Source organism: Myodes glareolus, chromosome 8 (assembly GCF_982192425.1).
Source record: "Myodes glareolus chromosome 8, mMyoGla1.1, whole genome shotgun sequence".
Taxonomy (NCBI): domain Eukaryota; kingdom Metazoa; phylum Chordata; class Mammalia; order Rodentia; family Cricetidae; genus Myodes; species Myodes glareolus.
In genome coordinates, this window is record NC_142033.1 from 54,261,937 (window position 1) to 54,284,957 (window position 23,021).

Sequence of the window (23,021 nt, forward strand, 5' to 3'; positions counted from 1 at the left end):
CCTAGGTATGTTTGAGAGTTGCTGGAGCTCTGGACTTCAGAAGCCTACATTCTTAGAGCTCGAATCATGCATGACTCTGGCTAAGAGCACTTAATGATCTTGCAGAGGACCCAGCTTTGGTTCCCAGCACCCTCATAACGGCACACAACCAACCTTAATCTCCAGTTCCAGGAGATCTGACGCCCTCTTCTGACCTCCATGGACACGAGGCACACACATGGTACGCAGACGCACATATAGTCCAAACACTCACACAGGAAAATAAGAATGAATAAACCTTAAACAAACAGCAACAATCCCTAGATCTGCTTCACTGACTTGAGGCTGGTCAGGTAAGTCACCAGCCCATATTCTCAACATCCACAAAAGCAGAAGATAATGCTGTCCTGTTTGTGTCCACTGTCGTTCAGTGGTGCAGTACATGCTAAACACTGCAGTGCTTAGTAGTGCACTACATGTAAGACCCTGCTTTCGAACCCTTGCACTACCAAAAAAAGTTTGAAATAGATATCTGTATAGTTCGGTCAGTAACATGCTTGCCTTGCAAGACTGAGAACCTAAGTTTGATCGCACGGACCCATGTAAGAAAACTGGGCGTGGCAAGGCACACCTGTCATTCCAGCAATGGAGAGGTAGATAGGCCAGCTCCTGGGCAGGCATGCCAGTCTAGCTAGAGCGCTTCGGGCTCATGATGAGATACTCCCACATCAAAAAACAAAGTGAATGACCATTCGAAGAATGACACCTGAGGCGAACTTGTCACAGACACACACACACACACACATGTACACACACATGCACACACACAGGGAGAGAGAGAGAATTTAAAAATAAAAGTACAGACTGAAAATGACATGCTTTTTATACTAAGACTCAGGAGACAAAACCAGGCAGTTCTTTGAGGCCAGGCAAGTCTATGCAGGGAGTTATAAGGTCACCGAGCCAACACGGCGAGACTCTGTCCCTAAACAAGCAAACCAGATGTTTCCTTTGCTGACCTCACTAGCGTGCTGTCAGCCCCAGGAAGGATGATACTGGAGAAAGCACTTTATCAACTGTAGAGGCCTCCTTGTGTCCATCTTTTCCCTAGCCTTAGCTGAACATTGCTTCATGAACTCTGAATAGCTCCTCCCACCGTCTTCTTATTGAAACTCCCACAAACCCCAAGTTTTATCCACTTTGCACATAAGGAAGCCAAGCTTGGAGGGTTCAAGAACACACAGCTGGGGATCAGAAGAGGTGGGAATGAAACCCACGTCTGATTCCAAAGGCTCTGTGATATCTCCTCTCTCCCCTGCCCTTCCTCCTCTTCCATGGACTCTTCCTGTCCTCACCATCCCCCAGCAGAAGTGAGCGTGTGATGCAGGCAAACAGCGGTCTCTCTAAGAGCCAAGTCTCCCATCCTCCTATGTCCTCAGAATTGTGACTTTGCTCTAGTATGGGGATTCTTGCACCTCAGGAGAAGGCAGAACCTCTTCTTGGTCTAGGGAGAACTTGGATTGTGCAAAATCCACCAGTGTAATTACATTTATTTGCTCAGAAATTGAACATGAATATAGGGACTCATGACCAATGTGGCACTTATGAAGCCTGGACAAGACATCAATGTGTAAAGATAAAACCCCTGAAGCTGTGGAGACCACTCTATTACAAAGAAGGAAAAGTGGTCTGATAAAAGGGAAGAAACTGAGGCAGGCAAGGATATGGAAAACAGCAACTCAAGGCAATGCTTGACTTAAGCTACACACACACCCCTTTCCCAGCAATGCATTTAAGAATTAAGCATGCACCAGCAAGGAGATGCATGTACACCCCACTCCAAACAATTACAGTAAGTCAGCTCCTCTTAGCAACCCTCCTGTGACTTCCTGTGTTCACTCAAACAGGTCTCAGAAAGCAGTTGAGAACTCGGTGCTCATCCAGCCTTAACTAGTTTTTGGTGCAAGCCCATTGAAACAAACTCTCTTCTGAGTGAATTTTTAAGGAAAAACTCCTATTCGCCATCTTGTGTCTATGCATGATTAGGCATGCATGCTATTGAAACCAGAAACAGCCCAGAAAAGGACACACAATGAAGAAAGGCTTGTCAAATTAAGCCTGTCAATCAAAACAGAAAACCATCCATACCCACCCCCTAGCAACTGTCTGTTTCTAGGTTAGGTTAATTGCAGTAAGGAAGATCCATTCAAGGTGTGAGTTGGTACCATTCCAAGGACAATGTCCTGGTCTGAAAACTAAGAGAAAGCAAGAGCTAAGCACAGGCATTGTGTTTCTTTGCTTCCTAAACACAGATGCAATGTGTTTGCTGCCTCTGACGCCCACAGATATGCATTGCCCACCGTGATGAACCGTATCAGATGCTTCTTACACCTGCCTCCACGTCTTTCTCACCGTGATGGATTGCATCCACTCAAACTGTGAGCCAAATAAACCCTTCTATCTTTAAGGTCAGATATTTGATCATAACAATGAGAGAAATAACTAATACAGCAGCACACTTGAGGGTCACATGACCGGCTTCGCTGAACGTCCTTTCTTCTGGCCACAAGTACTCAAAGTGACTGACACACCTAGACACAAACCCAGTACACTGTTCTTCACGACCTGATACAGAAGCGATGTTCAGCTAGGGACTAGGAATGAGCCCCTTCTTTGCTTGCCTGGTGGGAACGAGATATTCCTGAATACTCTCAGTGCATCCAAGAGCCTGTCCATTATTTCACAGAGCAAGACCTGAGGCTTTGGTAGGAAAACTGTCCCCACTCTTGTCCATATTAATGACAGACAAACTGTGCATCTGGAGGCTTCTGTCCCATCAGAGCTGCCAGTCTGTCAAGATATCTGGGGCGAGCCAGGTGTGGTGGCTTACATCTTTAATCTCAGCACTCAACAAACAGATAGAGGCAAGATTCACTGTGAGAGACCATGCCAATCTGGTCTACACAACAAGTTCTGGGCTAGCCTGAAACCCTATCTCAAAACAAATAAACAAACAAGGTCCCTAAAAATAAATAATTAGGTCTAAGCCGCCTACAGCTGTCACATTGTTCACCTGAAGGACATCTTCATCATTTGGACATAGCTCAAACAACAACAGCAAACTGAACCAGAGGTGGGGATGAAGGTGAGATGCATTCGTGTATTTGTGCACGTGTATGCGTATGTGTGCCCACACGCAAAACGTAGTGGCCATCAGTATTGGAGGCTGCGTGTGCCGCCAGCACCAGGCTTGCTGGTCACAGCAGCCGCGCTTCACAGAACTCTCCTCCTGTCCCTGCCACCGACAAATTGCACTGATCTGCAAAACAGACAACTCTGCAATTGCCTGCATGCATTTAATCTTTTCAAATTAAGCCAGCTTCACTTCGAGCACAGCATATGGAATTTTTCCGGCGTGTTTATAAACACGGATACACTCAAACCCTCGTCCACTGTGCTTAAACTGAACCAGAAATAGCACCAAGAGCAAAGCCATCTGGATTGAAGGGATGATCTGCCACCAGGCCACATGCTCTTAGAGGTGGGAAGGACGTCTGGAAGCAGATATGGCTGAGGCAGAAACTGTGCTCGGGTGGACACGGGCTGTGTTCCCACATGAATGTGTTAAGTTTGGCTCATTTTGTATTTCTAGAAAAAAAAATTCAAGAACTGAGGAATTGGAGCCTAGAAAGAGGGCTCAATGGTTAAGAATACTGGCTGCTCTTGGAGAGGATCCAGGTTCAGTTCCCAGCATTCCCATGGGACTCACAACCACCTGGAACCACCTGTGAGGGATCTGGTGCCCTCTTCTAGCCCTTGAGGGCACTGTACACATGGTGCACACACATACACTCAGACGCTTGTGCACATAAAATAAACCTTTTTGAAAAAAAATCATCTAAAAGAAAACTCCTAAGATTTACAAAGAGAGACAGAGAGAGAAGAGAAGAAAAAGGAAGTTGCATAAAAGTCTAGACTTCCTGAAGTTTTTTTCAAATAAGTGGAACTGTGGCCTCATCATACTCTTACCTGCTAGGGTGGCTGGTGACTCGGCCCTTTTCCTATCCACTGTGATTTCTCCTGTACTGGGCACCTGTCTTGGGTTTTCTATTGCTGAGAAGAGACACCATAACCATGGCAACTCTTATATGAAACTCTTTAGTTGAAGGGGCTTCCTTACAGTTTCAGAGGGTCAGCCCATTATCATCATGGTGGGGAGCATGACAGCATGCAGGCAGATGTGGTGCTGGAGCTGAGAGTCCTTCATCTTGACTCAGAGGCAACAGGAAGTTGACTGTCACACTGAGGGAAGCTTGAGAGAAAGGCTCAGAGCCTTCCCCCACAGTGACACACTTCCTCCAGCAAGGCCACACCTCCTCGTAGTGCCACTCCCATTGGGGGCCATTTTCTTTCAAAACACCTGAAAAATGTTTTTGTTAAAAAGCAACAACCCATCACTTGGATTCACAGGATAAGTAAAGTCAGGAGAAATCCTGGCATATCTGCCTCCCTGTTACCTCAGTCTGCCTTACTTGGGTCTCCCATTTGACTCAAGAACCTTTGACCTAGAAACAGTCACCTGCCTTCCTCTTAGAGGCTAAAAACTCACGCACAAGAACAACTGGTACCACACTCTCCCAACTTTTCACCATGTCCCATTCCTGAGTCCCCCAAACCTCCTAAAGGTCCCAGTTGCCCTAAACCTGCAATCATCTTATGGTCCAGGATCAGCAGACCCTGGAAGGGCAGGCCATCCTTAGATGAAGGTAATTACCCATGACAGCAAGACTGGAAACAAAAGCCACCATCTTCCGAAAACAGCTTGTCCCCCTAAGTAGTAAGACTTCTTCGGATCATGCTGCAGAATCAGAACTGGGACAATGAAGAACTGAATCAGGAACACTTAATTATGCACACCTCTTGCTTTTTGTCAACAATCTCCCTGTTCAGCCCTAACCCTCTCATCAGTACCCTAACGACACACACATGGGTCACAGGACCCTTTTATCTGTTCTTCCCAGTGTGTGTACTGACCCGGCCTCTCTCTGCCTTCACGGATACTCATCTCCCTACCTGGCATGTGGGATGCACAGCTGAGCCTGGCTTGCCAGGCTGCCAGAGCTAGCACTTCTGCTGTAACCCCACGACTCCGTCTCCACTCCTTACCCTTCTAGCCACCTGTTCATCACTCATTCTCAACACTGACCTTGGCCTTATATACAATCGTTTGTTTTCCCATCCCCATCTCATCTTTAGCAAGCTAATCATCTTTATAGAGACAGTAACTGGATCTGGGAACCCAAAGTCAACGTGTCCGAGGCCAGTGAGCAAGAACTGGAGATCACATTTATCTTGTGAGCATAGTGGGAACATCAGGGGATGCGGGGTTAGAGGTATAAGCTGTGCCCCAACCCAGGAATTCCTTGATATTCCAGATAGGGCTTTGAGCTTTTTTCTCAGTTGGTAGAATTGGTTAGGATGATTAATTCAATTGATTGTACTGTGAGAGCTGTAGCTACATTTTAAGATTTAATTGTGATGCCATGGAGATCCATGAAACAAAAATGCCTCTGTTCTGCCAGCCCCTCACACAAGAACAGATGGTTCCTAAAATGCTGGAGGCTATTGTTGATGGGAGACAACAAGTCACACGGCTTCACTCCCTCAACAGGTTTGTCTGATCCATCTGCACCGGATGTGCATGATCACGTGTGGGCGGGAGGTTCACAGGCAGGAAATGCATCAGGATGCACACTTGCCCTTGATTGGCTGTAGGCAGGAAATGCATCAGGATGTATGCTTGCCCCTGATTGGACCTGATGGGAAATACGTAAGTCACTGTAAACCTTGGCTTGAGGTCATTTTTCTGGGAACCAGAGATGTACCTGGCCAGAGCCCATCCACCTGGCCAGTTAATTAAAGCTTGCTTCAAATTTGGTTTAAACTGTAGTAGTGGTCTTGGTCTCAATTGGTGAGATTAAAGGTACCCATGATTTGACAGCCTGGGAGACCACATGTGCTTGAAGATCAGAAGGGGAGATCTGATTCCTGGAGCTTGCTAGCTGTAGATCTCATTCAGTGTTCTATTCTCCAAACATTCCCTGTGTCCTGCCTTTCAAAACCTAGATTGTCTCTGAGGAGATAACATAATAAGGCTTGATTCTGATCCTGAGGGAGCTTCCAGTCCAGCAGAGGAAAACAGAAGTGTGAGAACATGAGTTCTAGTAAATCCCTTCCTTTTTCTCCTCTAATTGGGTCTTAGGCAGAGGGCAGTGCTGGGCAGTAATGAAGACCGTAGGCTAGCGGGCAGACATGAAGACCATGGGCTAGCAGGCAGATATGAAGACTGCGGGCTAGCGGGCAGACATGAAGACCATGGGCTAGTGGGCAGACATGAAGATGGTGGGCTAGCAGACAGACATGAAGACAGCGGGCTAGTGGGCAGACATGAAGACCACAGGCTAGTGGGCAGACATGGATCTAAATGCTGTTGCTGTTCCTGCTTGCCTTGAGAAAGAGGCTTCACCCTTCCATCAGTCTATGAGTTTACCTAAAGTAATCGAATGAGGACTTCAGCATGTAAAGGCACTTACCACGGAGCTTGATGACCGGAGTTCAATTTCTGGGGACCCACGCGTTAGAAGGAGGGAACCAACTTTCACAAATTGTACTCTGACCTCCATGAGCACGCGTGTTCTCTCTCTCTCTCTCTCTCTCTCTCTGTCTGTCTGTCTCTTTCTCTTGCATGCACACACATACATGCACACACACGCATGCAAACACATACACACACACACACACACACACAAATTCAGGGTTCTTCTCAGGAAGTCTTTAACAGTCCTTGCTCACAGCAAGCATTTAATAATTGCTTGCTCCTCTACACAATTTTCTAAGCATGCTCCTTAGTCTTTTCTTCCTTGGCCCTCTTCCATTTTCCTCCCTCTGCTCCCTTTCTTCTCCTTCTCTCTTCCTCCTTCTCCTTCACCACATCATTCCCTTCCTCCTACTTGCCCTTCCCTCCCTCTTTCAACCTTCCCCCTCTCCCCTCCACCACTGTCTCCCTCTGTTCATGACATTGGTTGTTTTAAATGCTGAGATTTCCAAACACCCTCTGGCACCACAAGCAGTGCCACTGAGGAATGGGCAAATCTAACAATGGAAAGTGCTGGCACTTATTAAAATTCCCCCCCCCCCTTGACTCACAAGTGATGAATTGTTTGTGGTACTTCTTTGAAGGACAGAAAATTACTAAGAAATAATTCCTTAATTATTTGGTCTCATTTGCATGGAATATCTTGGTTGACAGTCCTGCTCTGGGGTTCCCAAAATTCTTCTGGGCCTTGAACATTCCAGATTCAGAAGTAAAACAAAAGACCAAGAGCTAAAAAAAATTCTTAGATTTTTTAATCCCAGGACAGATGCTGGCTCCCTTGTTGGCCAAAAGCAAATTACCTCCCCTCCTCACTTTCCCCAACAGCAATGCAGAAATCAATTATTTCCTTGCCTCACTCAAGGGCTGAGAGACTTAATTAAGCTTTAGGAAGATGGTCGTTAGTTAACCTAATTCTCTTTGTAAACTAACAATCCTTTGCTCTTCCAATCACATCTCCCAAACTCTTCATAAATTAGTCCCCCTTTTTAAAGTCGCTCTGAAGATGGCTCTTCCTTTTTTACTGATACTCTCCTGTAATTCTTTTTCATGACATCTGGTTTGGTTTCCCACAAACAGACCCAAGGTGGGACATTCTAAAATATCAATTTAAAGATGACCAAGACCTCAGTGTGGCTGGAGAAAGACCTTCTTCTCTCTCCAAAACAGGAGCCTTCTCTTTGTCCTTGACAATGGGGACGGCCTTGGGCCCTCTGGTCACTTGGCAGCCTTAAAGAGAATTGTGAATTAGGTCAAGCTGCTTCAATGGTGTGGGCAAGAGTTCTTCAGACTTAGCTCGGCCTCTTGATTTGGGTGGAGTGGGTCAGGGGGTGAGTGACCTTGAACATTCAGCTGCTTCTTTTGTGAGAGGGTGCTAAGAGACTTTCCCTGAGTTCATCCCGGGGATGAAGCCTGGCCAAACAAGCTTCCTCTTCCTGATTGTTTGCAGAGGTGCATGTGCAACTGTCCAATTTCCACAGCTAGGTTACTAAACCCCTTGAGAGAATCAATGGCGTCATATATACCCAGTCTATCTAAGCATGGGATTCTCAGGAGGATTAGACTATGGAAAATGATAAATGATGTGAGTTATTCCTTTCTTCCAAGAATTATATAAAGCTAATCCATTTTCAATGCAAAACTAAAATGTCAATCCCTTACCTACTGTGGTCACTTTAACTCTTTTCATCTGACTCTTGCCCTGCAGCCTGGCTAGAAGTTTTGGTAAAGTGGCACTAATCACCGTAAAAGATGCTGAACTCCCACTGGGTTAGGGCAAACCTGTGTCTACTGGGTATTCCACCTTGGCAGGAGCAGTTCTTCACCGCTCTCAAGTTCTCATTGCACATCTGTGGGAAGGAGCTAGGAGAAGATGTTTTCCATTCTCAACCTGTTAGCCAGAACTCTGGCTCAAGGGAGACTGGGAACATGGTGGGGGAGGGAGGGGTGGTGGAGAGAAATGTCTGGTCAGTGTTTGTTCAGAATATTATTCTACTGGGGTTCAGGGTACTATGCATTGTTACATTATGGGTAACAGTGTTTGACATTTTATGAGATGAATGACCCAGTCAATCAATTCATCCCAACACCCTATTTAGTGTGTGGGTGTGCGTGGTGTCTGTTTGTGGACACAAGAAGAAGTTGACATCAGATGCCTTTCCTGGTCACTCCCCACTTTGGGGTTTGTTTGTTTATTATTACGTCTTTCACCTCCCCAGCAGAGGCTTTACAGACATAGGGCACATCACCGCGGGAGTTTTACAGGAGGTTCTGGGGATCCACACTCACATCCTCATTCATGGGTGTGGCAGATGTCTCACTGGCTGTGTTATCTCCACAGCACCCCCTCCTGGTTAGTTCATGTCCAATTCCCTTTGAATCCTTCTTCTGGACAGCTGCCACCAAGAATGCAAAAATGGTGGTCTATATTGCTCTGTAGAGTTAAACTGTTGTCTGCAGAAGGCTCTTGACCTTAAGTTCCAGCATCGTGGACTTTAGTCTCAAGGGCACCAATTACCAGCTGGGTGACCAACACCCAGTTGCTTTCATCTACCCTTACAGTCAGGTTTTACCTGTTCCTTTGACAGCGGACTGACAATGGTCTGAGGCCCATCCCCTTGTTTGAGGGAAGGCCACAGGATTTAACACAAATCATGGTCCTTTGGGAATGGCCTCGCAAACGTAAATGCTATGCATATTAATCTTCTTTACATTATTAACTGGAAATGCTCAAAGCATTTCTCCTCAAAGGGCATCTGCCTCAGAGGAGAGAATCCGGAGCAGATTTCTAGTTGTGCATTATCAGGAACTTCCTGCTAAGCCCTTGCTTTCTGCTCCCTGTCCCTTTGCCCTAGCGCTTGCATGTCAATAATTTCCATACGAACCCTCTCGGGGGAACCAGAGGACAGGGCGTGTGTGGATCTGCAATGACAGCGGGCTCTGGGAGCAGGAGGAATATGCAAACACGAGCTGGTTATGTCAATGATATTCAAACCAATTCACAGCCGGGGAGGGAAAGGCAGGGCAGGGTGCCACTCCACACCAAACGGAGGGTGTCTCCAGCAACACAAATGAACATCAGCTGATCCAACTGGATTATTTCCTCCAAAGGGAAGGGTTAGGCAGTACTGGAGGAAAACAAAAGAAAGAAAGAAAGTAATTTAAGGCTTATGGACTCTTCCTTTGGGGCAACAGAAAAGTTCCTTTGTCATTTGCCTGGGATCTAGGAGAATTCTAAAGTTAATGCTCGCCCTCTACGGGGCCCATGCTTTGAAGGGCACTTGCTATTACAAACAGAGCTCTCTCCTCTTAGGAGGGGAAATCGTATGATTATTCCAGAAAGACCCCAGCTACAGAAGGAGCAGAGCGAGCATGAGGACCTGAATTTGGATTCCCCAGCAATGAGTGGCCTGAACTCTGGCAGGCGGAAGCCTGAAGATCGCGAACTGACCAGTGAACTCCAGGCTCGGTGAGAGACTCCGTCTCAAAGGATGGAGTGAAGCTCCATTAAGCTTTCATTAAGGTGAAGCTGGAGAGATGGCCGGGTGGGTGGGAGTGCCTGCTGCCCAAGCATGAGGACCTGAGTTCAAATCCTCAGCACTCATGTAAAAAGCACACACATACCACACACATACATGTGAGAAAATGAAAATAAAAGTAGAAAGTCAGGCAGAGAGCAATTGCAGAAAACATGTGACGTCAGTCTCCACACAACCACCCAAGGGTGTACACACACATGTATGGACACACATGTGCGTGTACCACACGACCGACCCCCCCACACACACACACAAATAATCAGGCAGAGAGCAATTGCAGAAAACATGTGACGTCAGTCTCCACACAGCCACCCAAGGGTGTACACACACATGTATGTGCACACATGTGCGTGTACCACATGACCGACCCCCCACACACACACACACACAAATAAGCCATGCAATAGGTCAGACTCTGTGCTGCTTGGATATCCCTTCCATCAGGTCCCTTAGCCCAGCACTCTCCAGCCCCACCTTTCACGGACCCCTATGGCATGGTCACAAACCCATGATGGAGGTGGCCTTTCCTTAATTTAAAACCCTGTCCCCCCTCCCGGTGAGATCTCATCAGAGTGGTCTCTGTTCTTCAGATTTCTGCCAACAATCTGGCCCCAGCCCCTTAGGCAATCAGGGAGGGGGTGGGGGGGTGTGGGGGTGTTGTTAGGAATAATCTTAAGATGAGCCTCTCCACTGACGCAAATAATTCCAATCAGACCAAATTAGGCTGAATAAAAGATGCCCACATTTACTGCAGCGCTCTCGAGTGGCCGGGAGAGCATGCTGGGAGGGGGTGGAGGGTGGGCAACCACGCAAAACCCAAAGACTACTTGTTCCTTTTCTGGGCGGCAGCCTAAATAGCCTGTGGGAGTGGTCCTGACCCTCCCTGGGTAGGGGTCAGTGCTTGGTGGGCTTTTCCAAAGATGGAGTCCAGACGAAGACAACTCCCAGGCCAGGGTCTGGGGTGACACTTCCAATCATCCCAGGCTCCTTGGATTATAGGAGTGTCAGAGAGCTGGGATCTCACTTGACCAAACAGGGGGAACACACATACTTGCCCTATAGCTCTCTCCTGAGACCTCACCGGTGTCACCCTAAACACTCTCTCATAGCAGTCCAGCATCTTTCTAGTCTTCCTTCAAATTCCTCCACTTCTATTGCCGTCTAAGCTCCAAAGCCAATTCTACACTTTCACATCAACATCTGCACTTCTACCGATCAGTTTTTCTATCGGAAGCCATTTTCTGATACTATAACAAAATACCACAGGCTGGGTAATTTATAAATCAGATGTTCATTTGGCTCACAGTTCTGCAGGCAGGGGAGCCCAGAAAAACGCACCAACATCAGATGGAGGCCTTCACGTCCTTTCTCATCTGAGGGGAAGGAAAAGAGAAGGAAGTAGATCAATTTCATCTTTATGATCAGCACCCCGCTCTACCTCAGGGGACATTCAAACCCCAGCATCTGCATGTCCATTGCGCTAACTTGCCGCCTCTGCCTCTTGGCACTGAAGGCTCTTTCTCAACCACCTGTCCCGAGTAACCACTTCTGGCAAATACATCATGGGGTGTGTGTTTGCGTGCTTAGTTTTACATCTTTCTTTCCAACCAAAACATAAGCTCCAAGAGGGCAGAGACTTGTCTGTCTCGTTCCCAGTGGCTGTGGTGTGTGGCAGCCCCAGACGAGAGGGGTTTAATAGACGACTGTGGGAAAGAAGGATGGGAAGGGAGCAGGGCCGCCTGAGTGACTAATAAACATTGTAACTCCGACAACCCTGCATCCCACACGGAGATCTGTGTCCTGAAATGCAGGAGCCCCTGGGAGAGGCAGCAGTTGACTGAAATGTGTTGTGGCGTGAAAAACACCCCTGTGAGACCCTCGCCTGGAAAAGAGGCTCTGGAGAGCTGGCCGAGGGAGAAAGGGCAGAAAAGGAGCTTGTCTGATTGTCTCCTGGGCAGGCGTGATCCAGATGTGCGTGGGGGTGGAGAAGCTGCCTGCCCGGACACAATCCGCCCCCACAACGCCAATTTGCATGCCTCACCATGACCTTGCCCTTGGTGTAGCATCGGTCTTCCCTTTCATCAGGGTTGTGGGGAGAGGGAGGGAATACCTTGCAGGAGCAGACATGAATCTTGCAGTAAACAAGCTCTATTCTGCCCTGGCGCGTGGGTCTTAACCCTTCCTGATACTCAGGGAGCAGACTGAAATATTGAAGTGATGGGTCACATGGCTTCCGTACAAGGCTGGGGGAGGTAAATAAAGGCAGGGAAAGCTACCAAGAGCCTTCTGAGAAGAGGCGTGCAGGGTCTGTGCTTGCTGAACTGCCCTCGCCCCTCCCTAATGCTTTCTTCCTCCCTTCCTTTCTCCCCTTCTGCGTCTTCTCAGTCTCCCTTCTTCCCTCGGTTTCTCATTTGTCTCCTCCCTTCTTCATCCTCTTGTCTCTCCTGTCCCGTCCACTTGCAGCGTCAGTGAGGATTCTAAGAGTTAAGGGAGATATCAAGGTCTGGTAACATCCACCGTCATGTCCAAGTTCATGCAACCTAGAAAAAGAAATTCCATAGGGACATTTTATTGGTCTATTTTCTATTCCTGTGTTATAAAGACCACAACCAGTTGGAGAGGGAAAAGGTTGGTTGGCTTACTCACCCAGATCACAGTCCATCATCAAAGGGAAGTCAGGGCAGGAACTTCAAGGTGGAAACTGAAATAGGCCATTGAGGAACAGTGTTTATTGGCTTGCTTTATGGTTTGCTCCACTCACTATTTTATATAACCCAGGATGACCAGTCCAAGAACAGGACCACCTGAGTCCTCCTACGTCAATCATTAACCAAGAAAATGTCCCCACATGCTTGCTTACAAGCTGATCTGATGGAGACATTTTCTTAATTGAGGTTCTCTCTTCCCGGATGACTCTAGCTTGTGTCAAGCTACCAAAAACAAACAAACAAACAAACAAACAAACAAACAAAAAACAACTAACTAGCACAGACAGTAGCAGAAGCAGAAATGGTTTATTAAATTAAAAAAACACTCCAAGAACAGAAGTGGGCTAGAGCCATGAGAAAGGTCAGAAGATCCATGGCCCCTTACTGAGGGTTTCAGATCTTTACAGGTTATTGTGGGAGTTTGAAAGTAATTGGCCCCATAAGTTGCTAGGGAGTGGCACTATTAGGAGATGTGATTTTGTCGAAATAGGTATGACCTTGTTGGAGAAAGTGTGTCACTGTCGGGTATCAGCTTCGAGGTCTCATGCATGCTCAAGCCACACGCAGCGTCTCAGACCACTTCCTGTTGCCTTTGGGTCAAGATGTAGGAATGACTCTCAGCTCCTTCTTCAGCACCATATCTGCCTGCTTACCACCATGCCGCAACATGATGATAACGGATAAAATCTCTAAAAATGTAAGCCACCCAATTAAATGTTTTTCCTTTATAGGAGTTGCCACAGTTTCGGTGTCTCTTCACAGAAATTGAAACCCTAACTAAGACATTTGCATAGTGTGTGTGGGGGGGGGAGTGGAGTGTTGTTTGTTTCTGCTCATACTGTGTCTATTACTTATTGGCCTTAGTGGGGGCAAGCTTCTATTCTTCCTCCAGGCCACTAATTTCTTTTATGTACTACATGTGATGTCACTTTCTGCCTTAGTCTCCTGCCACCAAGTCAGTCCAATGGCAAGAGCCTAGAGAAAGAGACATAACTTACATTGTGTGCATAGCTTACATTCCTGAAAAAGGCAGATGCCTGCATGAACCATGTGCCAGGCACTGTGCCACAGCCTCTGTGAGGTTGGGCAGTTCGCTGGCTTAAGATCACACAACCGTTCATCAGACATCTGTCAAGCTATGTCTTGGAAAAACCCTACTCTCTTTCAAAGGTTCCTGGTCTTGTTAAAACAACCCTAAGTGGAGGCGGGAGGGGTTAGAATCAGATGGGGAGGGTAAAGGGAGAGAGTACTGAAAGAGACAACTGGAAAAGGGGAACATTTCAGGGTCAGGTAGAAACCTAATGCAAGGAAAATTCCCGGGAATCTACTAGGATGACTCCAGCTGAGATTCCTAGCAAAAGGGGGTATGTAGCCTATCCACCTTCTATTCCCTGTCTGATCAAAGCTAAACTCCCATACTATTCAATTATTCTGAATTGTATTCAAACTGGGAAGTATCTTCTTACAGAAGTATGTGATGCTCTTTCACCTAGTCATGTCATTTCCTATGGAAATTTAAAGGCACAGATGAAGACAGGGTTAGACCATCTTTTTGATGAAAAAAGACGAGAAAAAATAAGCTGGTCGAAGACCCTCGCTGCAATATTGACAGTAAAAAATGATCTTGTGGCCAGGCAGTGATGGTGCACACCTTTAGTCCCAGAAATTTTGTCTCGAAAAACCAAAATAAATAAATAAATAAATAAATAAATAAATAAATAAATAAATAAATAAATAAAGCCTAGAGGTGGTGGTGCATATCTTTAACCCCAGGACTTGGGGAGAAGAGACAGACAGTTTGAGGTCAGCCTGGTCTATCAGAGCTAGTTCCAGGACAGTCAGGGCTGTTATACAGAGAAACTCTATCTCGAAAAACAAAAAGCAAATAAACAAAAGAGATCCTGTAGTTATTAGCCTATTACCATAGTAACGTGTTCATGATTAATTATTAAGAAGGATAAAATAGCCAGACATGGTGGCGCACACCTTTAATCCCAGCATTTAGGAGGCAGAGGCCGGAAGATCTCTGAGTTTGAGCCTGGCCTGGTCTACAGTGCGAGTTCCAGGACAATTGGGGCTACAAAGGAAAAAAAACCTTTCTTGAAAAGCCAAAAGGAAGATGAGAAGGAGAAGGAAAAAGTAGGGGAAACCAGATTTTAGACAATGTGTAAAAACCTGTTTGGCCAATAAATACACAACTTTCATGTGCACCCCATAAGGATGGAAAATTCAAGTTTATCTTTTGATAGTAAGACCTTAGGAGCGTCTCATCATATTTCACTTGTCTCTATTTGTTTTCCTGCAAAGAGCTGTGGTCTTTCTTTGGTTTTTAAAGACATTTTTAGAATGATTAGAAAGCTTCTTTCTAAAACATTTTGCTTTAGGGCTCAGTATTTGGAAACTTTTTAAAATCGATCACTACTAGTCAGAGGAATAAACACTCTAGCCCTGAACTCACATTTGGCTCATGTTGTTTCTTTTCATAATTACACTGTCAATCACTGATTATACTATAAGAGGCTGCAGGCAGACAAAAATCCCAACTGTCCCTGGTACCCTTAGCGAGTCCGCGATGCTCAATGAACGGCCATGAATTCATATTCTTTCACCAGTGGCCTTTGCTTTTCTTCTGCTTCACTGTGGAAGCTTTTCCCTACAGATCCTTAAAATGTTTACTTTGTGAAAATTTTGAGAATTCAGACAAGACTGAAATGGACTTCCTTGAATCACTTAAGGGCTTGTTGAGTGAAGTATTCCTTAAGCGCGCGGAGGAGGGAGGGGTGTGTGGATGCTCTTTTGGAAAATGCTTTGAAGCTTTTTACAGTATCCTTCTGTGGCCCGTTAACTAATGGACTCATTACAAAGGATTACAATTTGCTGAGTTGATTTGGCAGGATGTCTTCCTGGCACCATTCTTCTCTCTATTAGCTTTTGTGGCTTGTCGGCTTTGACAGTGACACACTGTTTTCCTTGTAAATACTGTAGATACTCATTCAGAGCTCCTTAAGAACTGGCGTGGCTTCCAACTTTCGGGTTATGTCATGTTTTGGAACCCAGTTGGATGAATGAATTCCTCTTCTGCTGCTGTGACAAAGCACTGACCAAAAGCAATTTATGGAAGAAATCATGTATCTTGGCTTACAGTTCAGAGGGACCAGAGTCCATCACGGCAAGTATGGCAGTGGGAACAGGAAATTGAAAGTTCACATCTTCAAACATAAACATGAAGCAGAGGTTTCAAACTCTCAAATCCTACCCTCAGTGACACACTTTCTCCAACAAGGCCACACCTTCCACAGCACACCAGATAGCATCACCAGCTGAGGACTAAGTATTCAAATCCTGGAGCCTGGGGGGAACATTTCTTATGCAAACCAACACACCAGTATACATCCTCCTGAAGAGTAAAACAAAAACAAAGCCAAAAGTTGGTCTGGCCTGAGGAGAGGGCTCAATTGGTAAAATGTCTGCTGCTGAAGCATGAGGGTGTCCTTGGCACCCTCAGAAAGAGCCCAGCACAGTGGCATGAGTCTACAATATCACAGCGGAGGAGCGGGCAGAGACAGGAGGAGGACCCCTGGAGGTCAGCTAAGTTTGCTTTCAATTAGTTTTTAAGATCAATTTTAATTGTTTTCTTTAATGCATATAAGTTTTGACTGCATGTATGTATGTGCACGGTGTGTATGCAAGTGCCCACAGAGGCCAGAAGAGAGTATTGAATCCCCTAGAACTGAAGTTCCAGGCGATTGTGAGCCAACATGTCTGTGCTGGAAATTGATGCTGAATCTTCTGGAAGAGCAGCAAGTGTCCTTAACCACTAAATTATCTCTCCAGCCCCTGCTTGTTGGAGTTTTAAGCTTCAGACTCTGTCTCAAGAGAGAAGGGTGGGGAGTGAGGGATGCTAGAGAAAGAAGCTCAACATTGCTACAGTAGCTTCAGGTTATGGAAGCTTTGGATCCCACCTCCTGTTTCCCTGGTAACACTAGAAATGTAAATATCAGCTGGGTCTTATTTTTATAATTTAAATTACTATGTGTAAAGAAGGGATCTAGACTGTGTTCTCCATTCCATCTCTATCTCGGAGTGCAGACCTGACCTTCTAGGCTACCCAAAATTAGAAGGAAGAGACTATTATTCTGTTGTGAGATAATCTTTTTTGTACACTGCAAAGATGTGTCTCTGCCCAAGGTGCCTTCTGGTTGGTTTAATAAAGAGCTTAATGGCCAATAGCTAGCAAGAAAGAATAGGCGGGATTTCCAGGGGGAGAGAGGAGCTAGGGAAGAAGTTGAGGCTCAAGGAGTTAAGCCAGTGAGATAAGATGTGGAGGGCGTAGATTGCAGTGTGGAGGAGAGGTTAGCAAGCCTTGTGGCTGAACATACACTATATAAATGGGTTAATTTAAATTATAAGAACTAGCTGAGAGCAAGCCTGAGCTAAGGTCAAGCTTTCATATTAAATAAGAAGTCTCTGTGTCATTATTAGGAGACTGGCACTTCAGAGAAAGCCTTGCTACTTTATCCTTTTAATGAGATAGTGCACTCTTTCTTCTGAGTGACCTTTCTCGGCACAGAGACCAACAGTTCCTTCCATCAAGCAGCGTTATGGAGTCTCTACCACGTGCCTTATTAAGGACTCAGAAAAACATGGCTTTTTTTAAAAAAAACTTTTCTTTCTCTTTATCTTTTTGGGGGGACAGACATGCTTTCTCTGGCACTCTGGGCTTTTGAGATTCTGAAGCCTCCTCCTCCTCCCTCCCCAGGGCGGCTACTTGTTGAATTCCATTGCAAACAGTCCAGGTTTCTCTTCTAGATGTTTCTGCTGGAAGCGAATAATCTTGGAATTACATAACAGGATACTGGAACAAAACAAGAGTAACTTGGCACGGCAGTTTATTTTTGTAAAAAGAATGCATCAGAACCCAAACCAAGCAGTGAACATACGTGGCCAAGATGGCCTCTCTTTTATCTTTAGCCCAGGTGGTTACTGTATCTCCTTCCACTTGTGAGAACTCGACTTCACAATCTGCTGGTTAATCAGAATGATGGGAAAGGGAAAAGTTCAAGGAATATGGGCCTTTGACGGGGCAGGGAAAAAGTTTCTCATGTCCCTTCTCCTTGCAACTGCCAAGATCACCCTGCTGTTTTTTTCTAAACTCTCATGAAACTGCCCTATGCTTCCTCTTGAGTCTGTTTCCAAATTCTTTTATTGAGGAGACTTAGAATCTCTCACACACACACACACAAAGGGGACCTCAGTTTCCCTGGTAACAGCATCAACTTCTAACTTCCATAAACACACATGTATTATAAACACACATTCACACGCCCCTACACACACACACAGGCACCCTTCTGACTGGCATTAACATACAAGCCTTATAAACCACACACACACACGGGGAGAGAGAGAGAGAGAGAGAGAACAAATAGTGGGAGAATTTTGCTCCTGACAATATTGTCAGTCATTAGTAGAGCTGGGCTAAACTTCTTTCTCTACCTGGCTTTAGACAACTGAGTGCTGTCAGACTCTCCCATACAGCCTTACAAGCTATACAACCTCTTGGTACATACAAACCAATTAGGTAGAGTTAGTGGTTTTCCAGCTTTGCAAAATGTTTCCGTTTTCAGTGCTGTTTTTATTTTGTTTCCAAAAGTAAACTCTTCAATAATCATTAATAGTGTTGTGTCAGATAATATTTTCCCCAGGATTAAAAAAAAATAGCATGTACAAGCCAGGCAGTGTTGGCACACGGCTTTAATCCCAGAACTTGGGAGGCAGAGGCAGGTGGATCTCTGTGAGTTTGAGGTCAGCTTGGTCTACAAGAGCTAGTTCCAGAACAGGTATCAAAGCTATACAGAGAAACTCTGTCTCAGAAAAAAAAAATGTACAAGAAACAAGAACAAAGAATGTATATATCCACAGGTGTATAGCAACCTAAAATAATGCTATGTTTTCCAATAAGGATCTCACACAATAGCTCTGGTTATCCTGGAACTTTTATGCAATCTAGCTGACCTTAAACTTGCAACAATTCTCCTGCCTCAGTTTCCCTCAGCACTGGGATAATAGACCTGATAATTATACCTAGTTTCTGCTGTTGCTTCTTCTTCTTCTTCTTTTTCTTCTTCTTCTTCTTCTTCTTCTTCTTCTTCTTCTTCTTCTTCTTCTTCTTCTTCTTCTTCTTCTTCTTCTTCTTCTTCTTCCTCTTCCTCTTCCTCTTCCTCTTCTTCTTCTTCTTTCAGATCTTTAAAATGTTTTTATGTATGTGTGTATACATAAAATCCATATGTATCCATAAAATCCATACAGCCATATGGATGTATGGATTCAAATGGAGGTGAGAAGATCGTGTCAGTTTCCTTGGAACTGGAGTTACAGAGTTACAGGTGGTTATGAACCATCTGAGTGCTAAGAACCAGACTCCGGTCCTTTGTAAGAGCAGAACATGCTGTCAATGTTTGAAGCAACTCTCTATCACTCTCACCACCTTCCCATGTTTTCTGAGACAAGATCTCACTGTGTAGACCCGGTTTGCCTCCAGTTCACAGAGACCACCTACTTCTGTCTCTAGAATACTAGGATTAAGGATGGAGTCCCCACAACTGTTCCAATTTTACTTTATTTTTTATTTGTGCATGTGTGTGTGTGTGTGTGTGTGTGTGTATACACAAGAGCCAGCCACCTGATATGGTTGAACCCAGCTCTGATCTTCTGTAAGAGCAGCAAGCATTCTGAATCACTGAATCATTTCTCCACCTGCACACCCAGCTTCTATACAGTTAAGTAATGTTGTGGGGTTTTGTTTTGTTTTGTTTTGTTTTGTTTGTCTGTTTGGAATCAGGGTTTCTCTGTAGCTTTGGAGCCTGTCCTGGAACTAGTTCTTGTGGACTAGACTGACCTCAAAATCACAGAGATCTGCCTGCCTCTGTCTCCCAAGTGCTGGGATTGAAAGTGTGTGCCACCACCTCCCGGCGTTAAGTAATGTTTAACACCCAACTTCTTGGCTGTACTAGCCTTCTTACCAGGACTCAGTCACCTGCTATGGTTTGAATTTGAATGTCCCTCACAGGCTATGGCACTGTTTTGAAGGCTGTGGAGGCTTTAGGAGGCGGAGCCTAGCTGACAACAGCAGGTCGCTATGTGTGGGCTTTCCTACTTGCCATGTTGTTCTTGCAATGATTTCTGCTTCCTTGTCTGCCACCACCTGAGGAGTTTCCTCCAGACACCCCCCACCACTATCAACTGCTGGGCCCTCCTCACTAGGGTGGACTGAACTTCCTGTTGCTTTGCCTCAGTTGTCACCTTGACAAAATGGAGGATTAACTGGGAGGTGAGCCTCTGACCATGCCTGTACGGGGTTACTGCGATTACATTAACGATGGATGACCCATTGGAATTATGGGGGAGATGTGGGTGAGTAAGTAGAGAAGGTGAGCCCAGCACTGGCGTGCACACAGTCCTTGCTCTTTGTTCGTAATGACGGATGTTGCATAACCAGTTCCACCCAAGCTGCCCTGCTGTGAGTTCCCTTGTACGATGGACTGGAACCCTGACTGTGAGCTAAATATGGTCCTCTTTTAAATTGCTTATAGTTCACACACACACACACACACACACACACACACACACACACACACACCACAGAAACAGGAAAGAAACTAAAACACCCTCTGATACAGTGAACCTTAATTAATCCAACTTCTGACTTGCCTTGTTTCTGTCAGGCGTTTGACCACGATGATGCAAAAGCAGCCGATGTGCACTGGGTGAACACCAGACCGGACAGAGCCGTGGAGAACGCTGTCAGCACTGCACAAGGTCTGTTGGCTGGTTGTTTTGCTAGCATTTATTCAGTTATTTTTGATGCTGGATATGAGTCACAGGGCCATTCTGGTACAATGAACCCAAACTGCAGAACTTTTTTTTTGTTTGACCATACTGGTCTAATATGGGACTGTGGTGGTTGGAAAGAAAATGGCCCCCAAAGGCTCCTAGGGAGTGGCACTGTTAGGAGGTGTGGCCTTGTTGGAGTGGGTGTGGTGCTGGAGGAAGTGTGTCATTGGGGGTGGGCTTTGAGGTCTCAGAGGCTCAAGGCAGGCTTAGTGACTCAGAATATCTTCCTGTTGCCTCCAGGTATAGAACTCTCAGCCACCTCTCCTGCACTATAACCATGTGCATGCCTCCATGCTTTCTGCCATGATGCTAATGGACTAACTCTCTGATACACAGGCCAGCCCCAATCAAACGTTCTCCTTTATAATAAGAGTTGCCATGGTCATGGTGTCTCTTCGCAGCAATAGAAACCCTAACTAAGACAAGCAGAAACCTGCAAACCCATGATTAAAACTCTTTTATAATATAAATGTTCACATTTGGACGGAAGTTGCCTTTTTTTTTCCCCAGAAGTCACAGTGTAAAGCCTAGAGCACAGCAGGTCATACAGGAATGTACCATGGGAGCTGATATTCTGTTGCTGCTGTGGGACAAGCCACCAGGAGCAAAGGCCCTTACTATCTCCCCTAGTCCTGTGACCTGGGTTGGGTGAAGTATGCCTGTTAGGGTTCTCTATCTAGTGGCAGATAGTGCCTGAGTCTGGGGTCCACATAAAGAGCACCTCCATTTCCAGTGGCTGCGGTAGCACCAGCAGGGGCTCAGCTAGGGATCGTTCTGGAGGGAACAAAAACCTGGCTCACATTCAGCATTTAGAAGGTCTGGCATCCACCCTCTATCAAGAGCAGGGTACCGCAGCTCCTCTTCACCGTAGAGAGGGTCTGATTAGAGGGTTTGGAGACACCCCTCTGCTGTTGTTCTCAGGGATGGGCAGGGTCTGTGTTGAAACGACTTTAATCCTGGCAGCCGGTCCTGACTGCTCAGGAGTGTCAGCTAGACTTTTGCCAGCCAAAGGAGGATTATAAATCTGCTTTGTTTGGAAGCTGTGTGTTTGTTTATTTGCTTTGGCTTCTTGACACAGGGTCTAACTATAGAGCCCCAGCTAGCCTTGAACTCAGAATCCTTCTGCTTCCACCTCCTAAATCCAAGAATTAACAATTGTATGCCACCGAGTCCATCTAGAATTCTATATCTTTATTGTGCCCTGGATCCCTGTGGCAATGTGGTAAAACTTATGTTTCCTCAGAATAGTGTTTCCCAAGGCAAAACAAATGAAATATAGAATTACAAACAAAACCAGTTGCTTTGCAACAGTTACCAAACCATTTAGTTAAACTATGATTTGATAATATCCCACAGGCTCTAGCAGCGGGTCTGATAAGTACTATAATTTCGAAGTTGTGAGGAGTATACATATTTAAAGACATTCATCATAACAATCATGGTGTGTTAAAAAGAGATTTGTGATTTCCATTGATGATGAATTCATAAATACCGCTAGCTCTGTTGTGGCTTGTTGCTTACATTCATAGCGAAAGGAAATGCTAAATTTTAGTTCTCAGCTAGCAGAAGCCAAGATGTAGGGATTTTTTGCAGTTTGTTTCCCACTGTAGGCTTGCAGAACATTGTTGTCAATCACAGAAACCCCAAGCCCCCCAAATCCCCATAGCTCTTTTCTCAGAACAGCTGTGTTTTGACCTTGGAATAGCAAGATGAGGTGCAGACTGGTCCAAGGTGGACTTTAGGCAGGGGGGTTGGAGCTAAAGTATTACAGGCATGAAAGTAATAAGGTTCTGGATCTAGGAAGAGAAGATTCTGTAAGAAAAGAAAGCTAGAGATCAAGGTCAAACAATTCTCAGATAACATTGTGGGGGGCAGGTCTTTTGTTGGAACAGCCCAGAAAACATTACTATTCCATACTCACCCAACCTCTCCCCACCCAGTCTACTTCCCCACTCCTCCTATTGCTACCCCCTCTACTCCCACTCCACCCCTACCCCAACACACACACACACACACACACACACACACACACACACACACACACCACTGCCACCACCACTGGGACTCCTTATGCTTGATTTTGCCTTCCCATTCCCAGCCCATGGCCTGAAATGGTTCCTTGTTGCCCTTCAGCGACCCACTCCTTTTACCTCACCAATCTAGTTTCCTACGCAGCACATAAAAGCTGAGTCGGCCCAGCCCCTCCTAGGGCACTGAGGGAACACATTAACTCCATGGCTCTCTGTATGC